The sequence below is a fragment of the Malaclemys terrapin genome, chromosome 11 (assembly GCF_027887155.1).
Source record: "Malaclemys terrapin pileata isolate rMalTer1 chromosome 11, rMalTer1.hap1, whole genome shotgun sequence".
Lineage (NCBI taxonomy): Eukaryota > Metazoa > Chordata > Testudines > Emydidae > Malaclemys > Malaclemys terrapin.
Window position 1 is genome coordinate 2,674,750 of NC_071515.1, and position 10,479 is coordinate 2,685,228.

The window sequence follows — 10,479 nt, forward strand, 5'->3', positions numbered from 1 at the left end:
TAGTGGAGGGGAACAGTCGCTCTAGTGATCATTAATATAGCACCGTGGGTAGTGTTCCGGAATTTGGTGCATTCTCTCCATTCATCTGGAGGTGGTAGGTGGATGAGGGGCTGGAGCAAACTGCTAATATTCGGAGGGCCTCCTGCCAGAAGCGTTACATGAATTGTGGGCCACGGTGCACTCTGGAAGACCATGAAGATGAATGATGTTGTCCACCCAGAGATGGGCAGTTGCCTCAGAGGGGGGAAGACTGGTGCAGGGTACAAAGTGGGTCATCTTGGAGAAGTGGTCTAGTGTGGTCAGGACTATCATAAATCCGTTGGATTTGGGTAGTTCCTCTATGAAATTGAGGCTGACGACTGCCCCGGGGCTGGATGGTACCTTAAGGGGCTGCAGAAGTCCAAGGGGTTTATCGTGTGGTGCCTTGGCATGGGCACAGGTGTTGAGGGGGGCAATATAGGTCTGTATTGTGGCTCGTATGCAGGGCAAGCTGCTGGGTCTTGGTATAGCTCAAATGCCCGGCCGGGGGGAGCTGTGACAGGCTTGCAGAGCTTCAACTGTCGGCAGCCGGGGGAGACATAAATACCTTCTTTCACATAGAACAGGGGTTCTCAAACTGGGGAGCAGGACCCCTCAGGGGGTCGTGAGGCTATTACATGGGGGGGCGCGAGCTGTCAGCCTCCACCCCAAACCCCGCTTTGCCTCCACCATTTAAAATAGTGTTAAATATAAAAAAGTGTTTTTAATTTCTAAGGGGTGTCGCACTCAGAGGCTTGCTGTGTGAAAGGGGTCACCAGTACAAAAGTTTGAGAACCCCTGACATAGAATATCCCATCGTGGACATTGGAGGCCTCCTTGCTTAGCACTTCCTGTTTGTCGGGGGGACTCCTTGGGTTACGACCAACCGGATCAAGGCAAATAGGTCTTGACGGGGTGTCCCACTGAGAGAATTCCAGGTGCTTGAGGCTTCAGGGCTCAGGCCTTTAGGGTCAGCAAGGTCTGGGACAGTGTGTGGCCTGTTATTTTTAGTTCCTGTACAAGAGGAAATAACAAAATCGAAGTGTGAGAAGAACCGAGACCACTGAAGTTGCCACTGATTCAGGGCCTTGACCCTGCACAGATAGGTCTTATGGTCTGTATACACCTGGACCAGGTTCCGGCCCCCTCAAGATAGTGGCACCATTCCTCGAGGGCGACCTTAATCACTAGGAGCTCCTGGTCCAGGATTTCAGAGTTTTGTTCTGTGGGGGTAAGTCTCCTGGAGGAGAAAGGCACATGAAAACAACACCTGGTTGGGGGGTTTGGGAAAGCACTGCTCCCATAACCACGTTGGATACATCTGCTTCAGCGGTGAAGGATAATGTGGGATCCCGGTGCCCCAGTCCAGGGCAGAAGTGAATGCAAGTTTTAGCCATTCAAAGGCTTGTTGAGCCTTAGAAGGCCAGTGGAACTTGATGTTTTGCAGAGCAGAAAGGTGAAGGGGGCGATTCGTTCCAAGAACCTCAGAATGAACTGGTGATAGAAGTTGGTGAATCCCAGGAAATGCTGCAGGTCGCGAATGTTCCAACGTGCTGCCCAAATGAGGACTATCTTCACCTTATGTGGGTCCATCTTGATACCCTCTGGGGACATGAGAAACACCCAAACTCTACAGAGGACTGGTGAAAGACACACTTTTCCAGCTTGGTCTAGAGGTCGTGGTTGCATAGCCTTTGAGGTCAATACAGACAGGGATGGTGTGCTACTCTGTGTCATCAGTGAAAAAAAATAAGCTATCCAGATATATCACTACGTACTGGTCCAACATGTCCCAAACCACATCACTGATGAAATGCTGGAATGTGGCGAGTGCATTTGTCAAACCAAATGGCATTATGAGACAGTCCAAGTGGCCGGACCGGAAAAGCAGTTTTGCACTCATTCCCCGCTCTAATGTGTCCCAGGTTGCACACCTCCCAGAGGTCCAGCGTTGTGTGTACGTTGGCAGCCCCCACACAGTCCAGCAGCTTAGGGATAAGTGGCATTGGATAACGATCATAATCATGATTTGGTTCAGAGCCCGGCAATCCAAACATACTTGCCGGCTTCCATCCTTCTTCATGAAAAGTTCTGGTGCCCAGAGAGCGAGGCAGATTTGCAAATAAACCCTGTCATCAGGTTTTCTTGAAGGTAAGCCCACAGGCTGGCTAGCCTGGGCTCCAACATGTCTCCCTTCCTGGTCAATATGTATATGGGGCTGCTGGATGGGTGAGGATGGCTGCAGTGTTTCAGCATGCTCATGACACCCAGCTCTACACCTCTGTTGTACCTGACTCACCCAGTGCTCCTACATGTCTGGCCCAGTGTCTGGGGAAGACTGGGCCCCGGATGGGAGATGGCTGGCTGAAGCTCTATCTCAATGAGACTGAGTTGATGCTGGTGGGCCTGGGAAGCAACCAGCTGACATGGTGTGGCTGATTTCTGCCCCTCTGGCTGAGGGTGTGTGCCCACTAAATGTAATGCCTATGCACAATCTGGAGCTACTGTTGGATCTCCAGCTGCTGTTAGACAACCCAGAAACTTCAGTGGGTACAGAATGCTTTGCCCTCTTATTAAGCAGTGTTTCATGGTGGCACTTGTTAGCCATCACATGTGTGTTAGGTTAGTATATAGCACATTATACGAATGCCTGGCAGCAGGGCCGGATTAATGCAGAGGCTTTAGGGGCTGCAGCCCAGGGCCTCGGGCTAAGGTGGGCCCCACAGGCCAGATGTGGCCCGCTGCTTCTTTTCATCCCGCCCGTGGCAAGTCTCAGCACTGTGGGCTGGACACCAGTTCCCGAGCGTCGGCGTTCCCCTCCTCCCCCCAGGGCTGGAGCTGCGAGTGCCAGCTCACCAATGTGCCCCTGCGGCCCCTAGGCGAGGGGCATTCAGGGAATCTCTGCATGCTGCCCCCGCCTCCAGCGCCATCTCTGCAGCTCCCATTGGCCGAGTACCGCAGCCAATGGGAGCTGTGGGGGCAGGGCCTGCGGGCACAGGCAGCATGCTCAGCACAGCGCAGCCTGGCCCCTCTGCCTAGGGGCCGGACAAGCCAACCATCTCAGGGAGCAGAGCAGCGTGGAGCCGGGGCAGGCAGGGATCCTGCCTTAGCCCTGCTGTGCCGCTGACCAGGAGCCGCCCGAGGTAAGCGCCTCCCGGCCGGAGCCTGCACCCTGCACACCCTCCTGCAGCCCAGCCCCCTACCCCAGCCCGGAGCCCCTTCCTGCATCCAAACCCCCTCCCAGACCCCACACCCTAACCCCCTGTCCCAGCCCACCCTAGAGCCCAGTTGGAGCGGCACCCCCTCCTGCACCCCAATCCCCTGCCCTGAGCCCAATCCCCCACTCCAAACCCCCTGGGGCTCCACAAAATCTAATGGCCCTGGACTCACAGGAGAGTTAGGCCTTGTCTACACTACGAGAGTAGTTCGATTTTACTTAAATCGAATTTTTGGAATCGATATTGCAAAGTCGAACGTGTGTGTCCACACTAAGGACAGTAATTCGACTTTGTGAGTCCACACTAACGGGGAAAGCGTCGACATTGGAAGTGGTGCACTGTGGTCAGCTATCCCACAGTTCCCGGAGTCCCCGCTGCCCATTGGAATTCTGGGTGGAGCCGCAAATGCCTTCTGGGTAAAAAAAAGGTGTCCAGGGTGCTTTTGGGTAACTGTCGTCATCCGTCCATCACTCCCGCCCTCCCTCCCTGAAAGCGCCGGCGGGAAATCAGTTCGCGCACTTTTCTAGTCAGTGACAGCGCGGACGCCACAGCACTGCGAGCATGGAGCCTGCTGCAACCATCACTGCAGTTGTGGCCGCTCTCAACGCCTCGCAACTTATCATACACCTTTCCCTGAGGCAGATGCAGAAAAGTCAGGCGAGGAGGCTACGTCAACGCGGTGATGGCCTGAAGTCTGAGAGTAGCACAGACCTCTCAGAAAGCAGGGGACCCAGCGCCGAGAACATCACGGTGGCAATGGGTCATGTTGATGCCGTCGAAAGGAGATTCTGGGCACGGGAAACAAGCACTGAGTGGTGGGACCGCATAGTGCTGCAGGTCTGGGATGAATCCCAGTGGCTGCGAAACTTTCGCATGCGGAAGGGAACTTTCCTGGAACTTTGTGAGTTGCTGTCCCCTGCCCTGAAGCGCAATGACACCCGGATGCGAGCAGCCCTGACTGTCCAGAAGCGAGTGGCCATAGCCCTGTGGAAGCTTGCAACGCCAGACAGCTACCGGTCAGTCGCGAACCAGTTTGGGGTGGGCAAATCTACCGTGGGGGTTGTTGTGATGCAAGTAGCCAAGGCAATCGTTGATGTACTGCTGCCAAAGGTAGTGACCCTGGGAAACGTGGAGGCGATCATAGATGGCTTCGCAGCGATGGGATTCCCAAACTGCGGTGGGGCCATAGATGGAACTCACATCCCTATCCTGGCACCGGAACACCAGGCCAGCCAGTACATTAACAGAAAGGGCTACTTTTCCATGGTGCTGCAAGCACTGGTGGACCACAGGGGACGTTTTACCAACATCTACGTGGGATGGCCGGGCAAGGTTCATGACGCTCGTGTTTTCAGGAACTCTGGTCTGTTTAGACGGCTGCAGCAAGGTATTTACTTCCCGGACCACAAAATAACTCTTGGGGATGTGGAGATGCCTATAGTCATCCTCGGGGACCCAGCCTACCCGCTAATGCCCTGGCTCATGAAGCCCTATACTGGCGCCCTGGACACTGAAAAAGAACTCTTCAACTACCGGCTGAGCAAGTGCAGAATGGTGGTGGAGTGTGCTTTTGGCCGTCTCAAGGGGAGATGGAGAAGCTTACTGACTCGCTGTGATCTCAGCGAAACCAATATCCCCATTGTTATTGCAGCTTGCTGTGTGCTCCACAATCTCTGTGAGAGCAAGGGGGAGACCTTTATGGCGGGGTGGGAGGTTGAGGAAAATAGCCTGGCTGCTGATTACTCACAGCCAGACAGCCGGGCGATTAGAAGAGACCAGCGGGAAGCGCTGTGCATCCGGGAGGCTTTGAAAGCAAAGTTCCTGAGTGAGCAGGGTAACCTGTGACTTTAAAGTTTGTGTATTGAGAAGCTAAACCTGCCCCCATTTCTTTGCCCAGTTAATGTTGACTATCCTATCCAGTTACATACCCCCTTCACCCCACTTCCAACACACGTTTCAAAATAAAAATAGTTCTACTTTGTTAAAGCACACCGTTTTCTTTAATACTGTATTCGCGGGAATTTTTTAAAACTGGGACGCAGACTGTGGTGCGGAGCGGGTGTACTGTAGTGGCGCGAATGCAGCTTCTAAACTCAAGGATTGACAGGCTCCGCTGCGGTGGGATGGTTGTTTCAACGGAGCCTGTCACCCCTCCTGATAGGGACTGTGTGTATGGGGGGGTCTATGTGACTTTGTGGCAGGGGGAGGACGGTTACAGATCCCCTGCTGTGTGGCTCTGTGATCCTGCCTAAGGACCGCCGCTTAAGATCTGTAACTGCCCTCCCCTGCCACAAAGTCACAGAGCAACCCACCCCCCACCACATAACATGAAAACAACCTCCCAGACTAACCAGGGTAACTAGTCACTGCATCACTGCACTATGTATGTGCCCTGCTGCTGTGCCTGCCCCCAACTATATACCCTGCCAAAGGTGACTGTCCTGTCGAATTACCAACCCCCTATCCCCCCCTCCTGCAAAAGAACATGATGGAAACAGTAGTTAACAGAAACGTATTTTTTATTATCAACCAAACATGGAACTGGGAAAGTGAAACTTGGACGGGGGCTTGTGTCAGGCGGGAAGGAAAGAACTTGTCAAATTTTGGGGAATGAGAGCCTTCTGCTGCTCGAGCTCTCTGCAGGGGTGGAGTGAGAGTTAGCAGGGACTCTGCCGCCTCTCCTTCTGTGCACTTTGGGTGAGGGGAGTATGGGACTTGGTGGCGGGGGAGGGCGGTTAGAGATGGACTGCAGCGGGGCTCTGTCCTCCTGCCTCCGTTCCTGCAGAACATCCACAAGGCGCCGGAGCGTGTCCGTTTGCTCCCTCATTAGTCCAAGCAGGGTTTGAGTCGCCTGCTGGTCTTCCTGACGCCACCTCTCCTCCCGATCCATGTTGGCTTGGTGCATTCGGGTCAAGTTCTCCCGCCACTGGGTCTGCTGTGCTGCCTGGGCTCTGGAGCAGGCTATAAGCTCCGAGAACATGTCCTCCCGTGTCCTCTTCTTCTTATGCCTAATCCGCGCTAGCCTCTGGGAGTGTGATGACAGGCTAGGTTGTGAGACAGTCGCAGATGGGGCTGTGGGAATGGGAAAAAGGGAGTGAATTCCTCAGAAAGATAAATGTAGTTGTGAACAAAGAACATAGTCTTTCTCTGTTAACAAGACCATGCACAGCACCTCTCACATGCGCACTCAGCACAAGGTCGAATTCTCGGCCTTCGCATTCAGTGCCTGGGGTCTTCTACAGCACATTTGAGAAGCCTCTCAGGAGAACGGAATTTCTGTTGCAGGCAGACATGGTAAGCCGTAGACTTGTGGCAGCTTAAAACTTTAATATTAGCAATGGCCTCATTTCACATTGAAATCAATGTCGGTCCCTGCTGCCAGCAATTCGGCAAGCAGGAAGTCTGCTCCTGTCCCACACCCTCGCGGCTGTCCCCGGGAACGATCCCTTTCGGCTGCCCCTCTCCCGCCTCCACCGCGTGGCTGCAAACCAGCGGTTACAGTTCTGTAAAGGAACGGCAAAGCAGTCCCAACACTAACATTCCCCTACCTCATTCAAAGCAGGTCATCATGAGCGACATCACCCTCATGAGGATCTCTGACAGCGAGAAAGAGAGAATGCTCCGGGAAAGCCTGCAAAGACCAGGGCCGTATGCCGCCATGCTGTGCAGAGCAATGATTCCAGAGTACTTGATAGTCTCGTGGCGTGGCAACGTGTCCTACTACGGAGGACCCAATAAGGCCGCTCTCCCCAAGAACCTAATGCAGCGGATTTCCAATTACCTCCAGGAGAGCTTCCTCGAGATGTCACAGGAGGATTTCTGCTCCATCCCCGGACATATAGACCGCATTTTACTGTAGCTGCTGTAGCAGTGACTAACCAGTAGAGCGGCTTGGGCAGGACAATCATGCAAAACCGGACATTGCTAGATTTTTTTTCAATAGTTGCACTGCCCATGACTGAACCGTTAAGCTAATCAAACTAATCATGAGAAACCCATTTTTTAAATTGTTAATATTCCTGTTCTGTTACAAATAAATGTTTAGATTTTTACAACACTTACTGGCTGATCCTTCCCCAGATTCTGTGTCCGGGGTAACGGCTGGGGAGGGTTGGTAGGGGATCTCTGTAAGGGTGATGAAGAGATCCTGGCTGTCGGGGAAATCAGCGTTGTGAGCGCTGTCGACTGCCTCGTCCTCCTCATCTCCTTCCTCATCTTCCCCGTCCGCTAACATGTCCGAGGATCCAGCCGTGGACACTATCCCATCCTCAGAGTCCACGGTCACTGGTGGGGTAGTGGTGGCGGCCGCACCGAGGATGGAATGCAGTGCCTCGTAGAAACGGGATGTCTGGGGATGGGATCCGGAGCGTCCGTTTGCCTCTTTGGTCTTCTGGTAGCCTTGTCTCAGCTCCTTGATTTTCACGCGGCACTGCGTTACATCCCGGCTGTATCCTCTCTCTGCCATGTCTTTAGAGATCTTCTCGTAGATCTTTGCATTCCGTCTTTTGGATCGCAGCTCGGAAAGCACGGACTCATCGCCCCACACAGCGATGAGATCCAAGACTTCCCGATCAGTCCATGCTGGGGCCCTCTTTCTATTCTGAGATTGCACGGCCATCACTGCTGGAGAGCTCTGCATCGTTGCCAGTGCTGCTGAGCTCGCCACGATGTCCAGACAGGAAATGAGATTCAAACTGGCCAGACAGGAAAAGGAATTCAAATTCAAATTTTCCCGGGGCTTTTCCTGTGTGGCAGTTCAGAGCATCCGAGCTCGTACTGCTGTCCAGAGCGTCAACAGAGTGGTGCACTGTGGGATAGCTCCCGGAGCTATTAGCGTCGATTTCCATCCACACCTAGCGTAATTCGACATGGCCATGTCGAATTTAGCGCTACTCCCCTCGTCGGGGAGGAGTACAGAAGTCGAATTAAAGAGACCTCTATGTCGAACTAAATACCTTTGCGGTGTGGACGGGTGCAGGGTTAATTCGATGTAACGGCGCTAACTTCGACATAAACGCCTAGTGTAGACCAGGCCCTAATCTGGCCCTGCCTGGCAGTCATAACAGCTGTAAGGCCTATGGTTTCCCCAGAGTTCTGTCCACTCATGCTAAGCTACCTCCCCCCGTGCCCTGCAGTAGCACAACCCAGCCTTTGGCATATAAGCAAATAGGAAATTTGTCAAAATCAAGATACATTTGTTCTACATCCGCTTAGTACAAGCGAGGGAGGTACCATAACTGACCAGTACCTGGAACGCTCATATCCAGAACAAAGACAAGGAAGGAACAGAACAACAAGTTGAGGATAGGTGGGATTTCAGTGATGTGTAAAGAGCTTTGTAACATGTAAAGTCATCCTATAAATACCCCTAACTGCAATGTGTCGCTTTGCCTTCTGTGTAAGGCGCACGAGATGGCTTGCCGGAGGCCGGTATCGTATTGAACCTTTGTCCTGGACTATATTATTATTGGCTTTTAGCACTAAACCTAACCGACATTGGTTATTTGGCCTCTTAAATTTTTATACTATTTCATAATGAAACGAAGTGTGGTCAAGCCACTGACCACAGTTTGTCAACCCAGCATGGGCACTGTTGCTCCATAATCTGGCCTGGATGACTGTTGGTTTCTGGGTTGAATTTTAGGTGGTGGTCACACTTACCACGCTATCCGTGCCGCCGAGCGCTCCGGGTCTCTGAGTGTGCCCCCTCAGGTCTTTCCCTTTCCTGGGGTGGAATCCCACAATTCTCCCACTCTCCCACTGGGCCCTGGCTGCAGTCCCCCGCTGCTAACCAGGATCATCTCAGCAGGCCTGATTCACGCTCAGCTCCTGCAGTGCTGTTCCATTCGGGAGCTCTAACCACTGGTGGGGAGTGACCCGATGGCCTTCTTAAAACAAAATGTTCTTTATTTAGAGCCAAAACATTCCGGAGGAAGATTTTAGAGCACTGAACCACATATACACAGGTCACACGTCCCAGGGTCTATCTAGCCGGGAGAAAGTGGGAATTCTCTGTAATATTTTGCAGGATGACTGTGTGACTTTTGGGCAGCTAGAAGTTCACTTCATTCCCCTTCTCCAGTGCCTAAAAACCCCAACTCCCCTAGGAAAGACCCAGAATTCAGTCCTGAAAGATTTTGAGCAAGGATTTCACAGGGTCAGCCTCCCCACATTCAAGTCCCAAATGGAGCGAAAGGAATGAATTGAATTCAGGAATAACTTTCTAAAATCTTATGATAAAGAAACATAATAAATAATAATAATTTAATTTTTACAACATAACATGGCTACTTTATAATCCACAGATATTATCTTCACAGTTCTACATAAACCTAAATAAAGAAAACAAATTAAAATCGAAATAGATTAGTCCCCACAGAACCACAGTGGGAAGGAACTCAGCATTCCCAAAAGCTTCGGTTGAGCTCACCAGAGTCTCAGTTAGAATCTTTGATCACCAAGTATAGACAATCTGCTGAGTCCAAAACATCTTCCCCCCACTTGCTTGTAGGAATCTTAGATTGGAATCCATGCAGACTCTTCCTCCTCCAGCCTCTGCTGAAATCACTGTTAACCAGTCAACTGATTAATCAACCACTCAGTTAAGTGTATCGATTAAAAAAAAAAAAAACTGTTACCAAAAAATACAAAACTGAGAACAGCAAAATATAAGTGACTCTTTCCCCATTATCACATTGAAGAAAAGTCGGTGAATCGCATTGGTTGAGACAATTTAACTAAAACAATTTGGCTAAAATCAAACAACATTCCAAGAATACAGTGAAAAGAAAAGAAATGAGTTTTCCCTCCCAATTCCCCTTTCTATAATTAAGACTGGCCATGCTTCCCTGGGGGTTATAACAATATCGCTAACCTGTGCAAAATGCTTCTGAGTCAGGGAAAACCGCCTGCTCTCTGCTCCTGCGCTCAGCTTCTTCCAGCTCACACAACAGGGCACTTGGCTTTACAAAGTGGCTGCCCTGACTGCTTCCCCTCACATGAAGTCTGACCCCAGCAGCAGGCTGAAAACGATCACACCCAATTCCCGAAACTTCTGGATGTGGAATGCTAAATCTGCCTACAACAGGGGTCTCAAACACACGGCCCGCTTCCCAATTGGCCGGGAACAGGGAACCGTGGCCAATGGGAGCTGCTGGGGGCGGTGCCTGAAGCAACACACAGCCCCTCTGTCCCCCCTTCCCCACATTCCAGCTTCTTCCCGGAGCGGCGCAGGGGCAGGGCA

At 51.9% G+C, this 10,479-nt stretch overlaps 1 protein-coding gene across 1 annotated transcript in view; it reads right to left on the bottom strand.

Moving 5' to 3' along the window:
* Nucleotides 1-10,278, bottom strand: part of ITGB2 (integrin subunit beta 2) — a 57,376-nt gene extending 47,098 nt beyond the window's left edge. Inside the window, exon 1 of the mRNA XM_054044539.1 lies at nucleotides 10,111-10,278. The gene's annotated coding sequence lies outside the window, so the exon portion shown is untranslated. The remainder of the gene's footprint in view (nucleotides 1-10,110) is intronic.
* Nucleotides 10,279-10,479: the final 201 nt, after the last annotated feature.